The following is an 8,634-nucleotide window of genomic DNA, read 5'->3' on the forward strand; positions in this document are numbered from 1 at the left end:
GAAATCCTTATTTTAAAACGGGATTAAAAATATTTCTCTATCAATATTTCTAAAATTCTATTAATATCATAACATTATGAATTTCTTCCAAGCAGTGAAATTTAGAGGCTTAAAGGGCAGAATGTACATGGAATAAAAGTATACTTTTTCTCATTTTTTGAAAAAAATTATAAATGGCTTTGCCAAATTCCTATTGAAAAACAAGAGCTGAATATGTAACATAGGATGTCTGTGACACGAGAACTGCAGATTTTTCTTCTAACTAAAAAACAAGGTTGAGGAACAGTTTTTTGGCACATCACTGAAAGATTATTCATACCTATGGCTATGTAAAATTACATTTTGATTACAGAACAACCAAATAAAGCTTCGTCTTTGCTATGGCTATATTAGAATATAAGTAGAGGATTCTAGAGTTAGTTTTCAATTATACAGGAATCAAGGATATGATGATCACAGATAACAAAATGAATTGTCAAAATGAAGTGAAACTTTCTACACAAATGAACAGTAATTAATGCTTTCTCCATTTTTTGTTGATTTTGCTCCTCTTTTTTTTCTTCTTTCCTTACTCACACACCCACATGCACACACAGTCAACAATAAATTGCAATCTTTCCTTCTAAGTTCCATGGTAATAACTCAATTAAGAAAGATACCAATTTTTGGCTGGGCACAGTGGCTCACGCCCGTAATCCCAGCACTTTGGAAGGCCAAGGTGGGTGGATCACCTAAGGTCAGGAGTTTGAGACCAGCCTGGCCAACATGGTGAAACCCTCTCTCTACTAAAAAATACAAAAATTAGTTGGGGGTGATGGTGGGTGCCTGTAATCCCAGCTACTAGGGAGGCTGAGGCAGGAGAATCGCTTGAACCCAAGAGTTAGAAGGTGCAGTGAGCCAAGATCACGCCATTGCACTCTAGCCTGGGCAAACAGAAAACTCCATCTCAAAAAAAAAAAAAAGTCAAAACATGATAATACATATTATAGATGTGTGAGGAAATACTCAAGGGCCAAATACCATTACAAGCAGGATGAGAAGTTTTTGTCTCATAAGATGTTTTCTTCAGGGAATGTGAAGAAAAATAGAACATGCTTTAACCTTCCAACCTTCAAACTTGTGGTTAGCTCCTTCTATTTCCACCCAGTTAGGAGGCTTTTGCTTCCTGTGAGATTGTTGAAAACACCAAGTTTTCCTATATCAAGTTGGGTACATTCTGTTTAATCTAGGAAAATCAGCGTAACATGCTTTTAATTTGATTAAATAAAGATGTGCCCAAGGCTAGTGATGCAGATCTGACCTTATATAGCCAGAAGGGGCCTTGGGGATGAATTAGCACCATGCCTAATCTGAGAAATGAAGAAACCAAGAATTGGAAAGGGTAGGCAATTCTCCAAAGTTGTATGTATAGTGACAACTTTGGAAATTAAAGTTGGGAGTTGGGAGGAGTTGGGATTAAAATTCAGTTGTCTTGACTCCAAGTCCAATGTTTCTTACACTATATCACATGCCATCTGGTTTTTCGCAGTGCAAAACACACACACACACACACAAACACACACACTCTTTAGCTAATGCTACTGAAAGTGTTGCTAGTCTCATCTCTGAATATTGCAGAAAGGATAGTTATGTGTTCAACTATGTCATTTACATAAAGGTGTGTGTCCTTTATTCCAGTTTTCTTAAAAAACAACTGATATCCCATAAAAGGTGTACTCTCTCCCTTTGATATTGAAGATTGTAATTTCACATTCTACACTCATGATACTCTCTGTCCACCTGGTTTTAGAATCAGAACTAGACAGGTTATTTGTTGTATCTGGCTAAGGATACACAGTTGGGTCAGAGTTCAAGAAGACTGAATAAAGACTGGCTGGATGCTGACCACCCCAGATCACTCTGTGTGGAGCAGAAACTGGAACTTCTGGGTTCCTGCTTCCTGTGGGTGCATATGGGTGCATCAAACACAGCTTTCCATCTCATCTGATTCTACTGTCCTCTGGCACCCAAGCTTAGCTTAAGTCTTGAAGAGTGTGTGTGTGTGTGTGTGTGTGTGTGTGTGTGTGTGTGTGTGTGTTTGGGGATGACATCTTCCTCAGTTCTTAAAATTCTCTAGGACTATTCCCATGAAAAGAAAAAATATGTATCTGTGATCACAGTTTATAAATAACAGTGTTCAATACCATCAGTGGCTGATGGAGAAGTGCTAGCAACTTGTCACCTGTAGTCATTCAGCCCATCAACAAACATTCCTCCCATGTATGATACTGCTCTAGGCACTCCACACTGACCAAATTCAGCTGCAGAGTGGACCTTAGAGGTCCAAAGTGTGGATGCTAGAGTTTTCTTCCACAACTGCGAATATCCTGTTCAAAGACAAACAGCAAGATTCTATTGAAATTCTTCATGTTAATGACCTTTGAACTATGGAATTCACTCACTGGCAGGGGTGTCAGGAAGAATAATACCTGCTTTTAGAGACAGGGGAGGATATCAGCTCTCTCATGCTTTCTTTAAATTTCCATATTCTCCATTCTTAACACCCTTTCCCTAAATTTTTACAACTCAGGTAAGGAGAGCAGGGAGCAGATTTTCAGAGGTCTGGCGCTTTCACTGCTGCATGCATACACTGTCTTTCCTTCCCTGTAGTTTTCCATTCTGCTATAAGCAGGGAGAGGAGATGGAACACTCTGCAGGCAACCTTAAGCTGATGGCTCTGTGGCTCCCTGCCTGCCCGAGGAGAAAAGAAAGGATGAATGCAAGATTTCCAACAATTGCCATTGAACGCCCTGAAAGGAAGAGGCTGAGTGGAAGGAGGGCAGGGAGGGGTTTTGCCTTTCAGGACATCAGCAGCAAATAAGACATTTCTGTGCTAGTGCAGTTACCAGGAGCCTCTCTTCTCTTCCTTTCCTCTGCTAGTGTTATTCCTTGTATAGCCTGTAGTAGGTTGGGACCAGATTAAATGAGATAATAGCAGTGAAAATGCTTTGAAAAATATAATGGGCTATACAAAGCTTGAGGTTCTCTCTATTTGCCATTGATTTTCCCAGTAGTCAAGGGTGGATTCCAGAACTTATTGAGAAAGAGCCATAAATATTAATAACATATAGTCACACACAGCTCCTAGTGAAGTTCCAAGATTTTCTAAATTATACATACAGAAAATTGGACAAGTTCAAAGTTTGTTGAGACACAACAGCTGGAGTCCTTTTACCTTCCTGTCAACAATAAGGGCAAACACAAACACTATAATAGCCTCTCCTCTACTTCCACACTTCAGGAAGTATGTAAAGAACCTATTAACATGTAGGCTATATGAAAATATAGTCCCACTTTTACTAATCTGAAATTCTCTAAAATAGTGGTGCTATTCGTCATTTTCACTTTCACACTTAGTTGTCAATATCATGTAAGATCTCTGTTACACATGGTAGGTATTTGATGCTGTTTCAGAGTTCTTCCTGATTTAAGATTCAGCGCTATAAGATCAATTCCTAAAGTTCATACTAAAGATGTAGAGGGGCCACTAGATGTTTAGCTAATTTAGGACTTTGACCCATTTAGATACAGTGAGGTCATACATAATGCTGGAGTTGACAAATTAAAATGTTTTTACCTAACATGACACAGGAACCATGTTTAACACCAATACCTTCATTCAACTTCCCTCCCTTCTACGCTCTGGCAAGATGTCTGTGCCTTTTACAGAGCTGCATCTTGTATGTTTTTGTTGTTGTTTTATTGAATTGACTTTGATATAAAACCAAGTTTCTTATAATTTTGCATGTTGTATACGGATATTTGGATAAGTAGAAATATCTACTATTTTTCAGTCTCAGACACCTTCACATATAATGCTTCTAACAACCTCATTAGAGAAATAAGCCCATAGGCTCTGGGTGATAAACAACCCACATAGCTAGAAAGTATCAGAAAATGTTTTCAATCTCAGATCTCTGACTTTCAGATCTTATTTGCCTCAAAGTGACTCTCAGACCTGCATTAGGCACTTGGTTTTTGCATCAGGACCTATAGAAATAAATGTTAAAATTATTTTTTGGAGGATTTGTAATCTCATTATAGAATTCCAGGGTTTAGCCTTGTGCTAAAGTTCCTAAAATAGGAAAAATGCTAGGGTTCCCCTTCATGTATGTTCTATTTACAGATATGGAGTATTACAATTCATGGCATCCACTTAGTTTCTCCTTTGCATGATGACCCATGTGGAAAAGTCCCACAGGAGCATTGATATCTGTGCAGGACACTATGGTCATGTATACATGAGCTACTTAAAGAAAAGGGCTGTGGCCAGGCGCGGTGGCTCACGCCTGTAATCCCAACACTTTGGGAGGCTGAGGTGGGCAGATCACCTGAGGTTGGGAGTTCGAGACCAGCCTGGCCAAGATGGCGAAACTCCATCTCTACTAAAAATACAAAAATTAGCCAGGCATTGTGGTGGGTGCCTGTAATCCCAGCTACTCAGGAGGCTGAGGCAGGAGAATCCCTTGAACCTGGGAGGCGGAGGTTGCAGTGAGCCGAGATTGCGCCATTGCACTCCAGCCTGGGCAACAAGAGCGAGACTCTGTCTCAAAAAAAAAAAAAGGGAAAAGGCTGTGTTCCTTCTTCTTCTTTAATAGCTCCCTACAGTGCTTAGAAGTATGCACTATACCCAGTATAGCTACTACAATTAAAAGTCTTGAAAGAATGCTTAGAGTAGTTCAAGTCTATTTCTTTAAGATTCACTACTGTTTTAAAAAGCTTCAGTACAGCTAAGTCATGCAGGAGGATATATCTATCACTTGGTATTCTCTTTGCATTCAAAATGAGTGAGCCATCATAAACACTTCCAACTCCCTGACGATGTGTATTATATGGCCTAAAACGCCATGTGATGCCTTGATATCTTTGTGCGTCACTGGGCCCCAAAGACCTAACCATAAGTTCCTCTGTTCTTGCTAGATGTGTCCCCTTGACCCCCAGTGAAAAAGGCTTCCACCTGGTTAGTTTCCCTATTAGTCAGACCAGCTGCACTCCACCAGTCTGCAATCTAACAGGCTTTCACTTTCTTGCCATCCAACAAATTTCTTCAAACGATCCAATCACATTCTCCTGTGGGAACCAGGGGTCATCTCACCCCCTTGTTACTACAAAGCGTGCCTCACCATGGCCCCTGATTGTTCGGAGTCCAACCGCAGTGTGGCCCTGCATGGTACGGGATGTTCTTCTCCTCTGGGCTGTGAGTATATGTGACCAACAAATTGCTATTTCATCTGCTCTGGGTTTGGAGTTTGGCCATCTTGTATTATTTAGGGTGGGGGATTCATCCCTCACCGATGGGGTGAACAGGAGGCCACTAGAACAGAATGATAATTCACTTTATTCAGGAGAATTTTAGTGTCCGTCAACTGATACTGCTCAATAAAAATTAGCACATTATGGCTGTTCTCACTTTGATGGTTTAATTAAGTGAGGATCTCTGTATATCACAAGGCTTTGCAGTCAAACGTGGTGATACTCTGTGTATAAATTTTGGATTTTGTCTTTTGCTACGATTTCATAATAAAGGTGATTAGTTTAGCTTAGACCTGCATCAGCCAGGTCGTAAAAATGAATCTCTTTTTAAATCCAGTTTGAATGCTTAGATCAAATGTGTTTTCCTCTTTCACCATGCTTAATGGTGGAGTTTGTTGATGCAATAAAAGTGAAATAATGACACTTTGCTTTTTGCAAATGTCTTCACTTTTCAAGGTACTTTGCATTTTCAAGGTATCAATAGATTTACAGTTATCTGGACAGTTCAACAGTGAAGGAAATGATACTTTTTCAAAGTTTCTTTACAATCTTTTCACTACTCCAAAGAGTTTGAAATGATCACGTAGCTCCGTAGTTCTCAACTGGGGCCAATGTTGCTCTTAGGGGATAATTGGCAATTTGTGGGAGTGTTTTGAGTTGTCTAATTAGGGCAACAGTGCTTCTGGCATCTAGCTGATAGGGACAAGTGATGCTGCTAAACATCCTACAATGAATAGAATAACCCTCATAATGAAGGTATTATCCAGTCCCAAATGCCCAAAGTGCTGAGGTTGAGATTCCCTGATTTAGACCGTATGGCATGCTGCTTGCTCTTTTCAAATTACACAAACCATTATGTGAATGGTTTGACCCACAAATCAGCCACAGTCAGAAGTTGGCTTATTCAGAAAGTAACTCCTGAGAACATTCCTAGAAATAGTGCAAAGCACCACAGTAGAGGCTGGGGGTTAGGGCACGGCAGATCCATGTTCATCCTTTCAGTCTGTATATAATCTCTACACCCCACAGTCCCTTTGTGCCTGTCCGAATAGAGCAGAACCATATTCTGCCATGACAAAGCAAAAATTCCCAGTCCAATGCTATAACTTTCAGTTCAGAATAGACTTTACAGAATATTTGTGTCTTTTTCATTTGATATTTAAGTTTTGATATTTAAGTATTCATACACGGATACTAGCTTCTTTCATGTGAAATTTGTAACTTAAAAAATGGATTAGTTTTTATTTTGGAAGAAGAATCTGCTCAGCAATCAAATAACTCTTTTAAGTGTCTGTCAATTTATAAATGAGCCTACTTTTGATAGTATCCAGTTTATTATAGCTTAAATTGTAGGGGTTCTAATAAATGTTGGTAAAAATGTCTTCTGTGGTCTCGTTAGTATCATTTTTACATGGAGGCTCCATGGTTTAATTGAGCTGAATTCCTGCCCTGCCTTGCCCTCTTTCCTTTCTTATGTGTACACAGCTCTGACTCACTCATTACACAACCTTTGGAAAGAGAGTATGTGCTTAGAGGCAGAGATATGGGCTTGCCTGTGCAGGTCAGTGCAAAAACTCATTGAGAATCCTGCTTAGGTTTATGTTTCCATTACCACTATTATTGCAGATCTGACTGAATGTGATGGCTCCTACATAATTACACACACATACACCTCATTCATGTAAATGAAATAAGCTTATGAGGCAAGTAATCATCTTAACTTGATAGCCACCACTCTTATTTGTTTGAGAATTAGGTGATATTTCTAGACTGTAGGATTCTTGCGTCCCTTAGTCCTGATAGTGAGCCACACTTTGCTTACAAATGAATTATGTCTGGTATTGGTACATTGACACCAGTGAGATCTCTTGGAGAACCTTTCATTGTGAAACTTTATTGCTTCTTAATAACTTTATTATAGTGTAACTAGCATACATTTATTCACTATAAATATATAATATTCTGGGTTTAGTAAATTCATATAGGTGTGCAACCATCACCATGATCCAGTTCTAGAATATTTCTGTCATCCCAAGCTGGTCCCTCATGCCCGTTGTCAGTCCTCGCTACACTCCCAAGCCTCAGGCAATCCTCTCGTGCTTTCTCTTTCCTTAGATTTGCCTTTAACAGAACTTTCACTTAAGTAGAATCATACAATACACAGGCTTTGATGCCGAACTTCTTTCACTTAAGTGAAAGAAGTACATTTTGGAAGTAAATCTATGTTGTTGAATGTGTCAGTAGTTCATTTTTATTGCTGAGTATTTCAATACACAGTTACACCCCACTTTGTCTAGTTACCAGTTGATAGACATTTAGATTGTTTATAATTTTTTTTGCTTTATAAATAATGCCTTGTGTAGCTGTATGTTTTCATTTGCCATGGGCAGATATGTAGGAGTAAAATTACTGGGACCTTTCGTAGATGTGTGTTTAAGTTTTAAAGAAAATACCAAACTATTTTCTCAAGTGACTGTACTATTTCACATTCCTTCTAACAACACATACGTTGGTTCCAGTTTCTCCGCATCCTTGCTAACACGTAGTATTATCAGCCTTTCTGATTAGTTACATTTTAGTGGGTCTATAGTGGTATCTCCTGTGGTTTAAATGCGTATTTTCCTGATGATTAATGACCTTAAGCATCTTTATTTGTGCCCTTTCTATATCTTCTTTGGTGAAAGGTGTATTTGAATATGTTGTATTGAGACAATGTTTAAATCTCTCACCTTCTTTTTGCCTCTCGTTGCCACTATTTTTCAGTCCCAATAGGTTGACAATTAATTGGTTTCTGAGCTATAAGACTAGGCACTTCTCAGATATTTTAGTGAATTATTGGGAAGGGGGATCAGAGGCATTAGCACTTTTGGGAGGTATTGCTTTAAATTACAAAGCTTCCTTCACTGCTTAATATGTCTGACTATTTCAAGGAACCCATTTACACTATTTCTTAATAGGTGCTGCAAAGCAGTCTGGTGCCAAAGATTTTAATCTCAAAAGATTTTATTTATCTCAGTGAGAGATTTGAGATTTTATTAATGTCAAAAGCTGATTTTGAAAAGAATTCAAGAGGAATTTTGCATTCCTATTCTGAACTAAACTTATAGTTGTCTAGTATTCATTCATTCATGCAGGTAATAAATGCTAGATTAAACTATAAAAACTTTAAAAGTAAAACACCTTAAACATTATAGTTGCACATCTAGGCAAGATCTATTCCTTGCAATTCAAGCAACTCAATATCTTGGGCTCGTTTACTTTTCAAGCTCTCAGTCAGAATCTTTATTTCATGGAAAAGTTATTTAGTCAAGGTTCTATCTGCTAGTTTCTCCAGCAGGCTTT

This window comes from Hylobates moloch, unplaced genomic scaffold (genome assembly GCF_009828535.3).
Source record: "Hylobates moloch isolate HMO894 unplaced genomic scaffold, HMol_V3 SCAFFOLD_16, whole genome shotgun sequence".
Lineage (NCBI taxonomy): Eukaryota > Metazoa > Chordata > Mammalia > Primates > Hylobatidae > Hylobates > Hylobates moloch.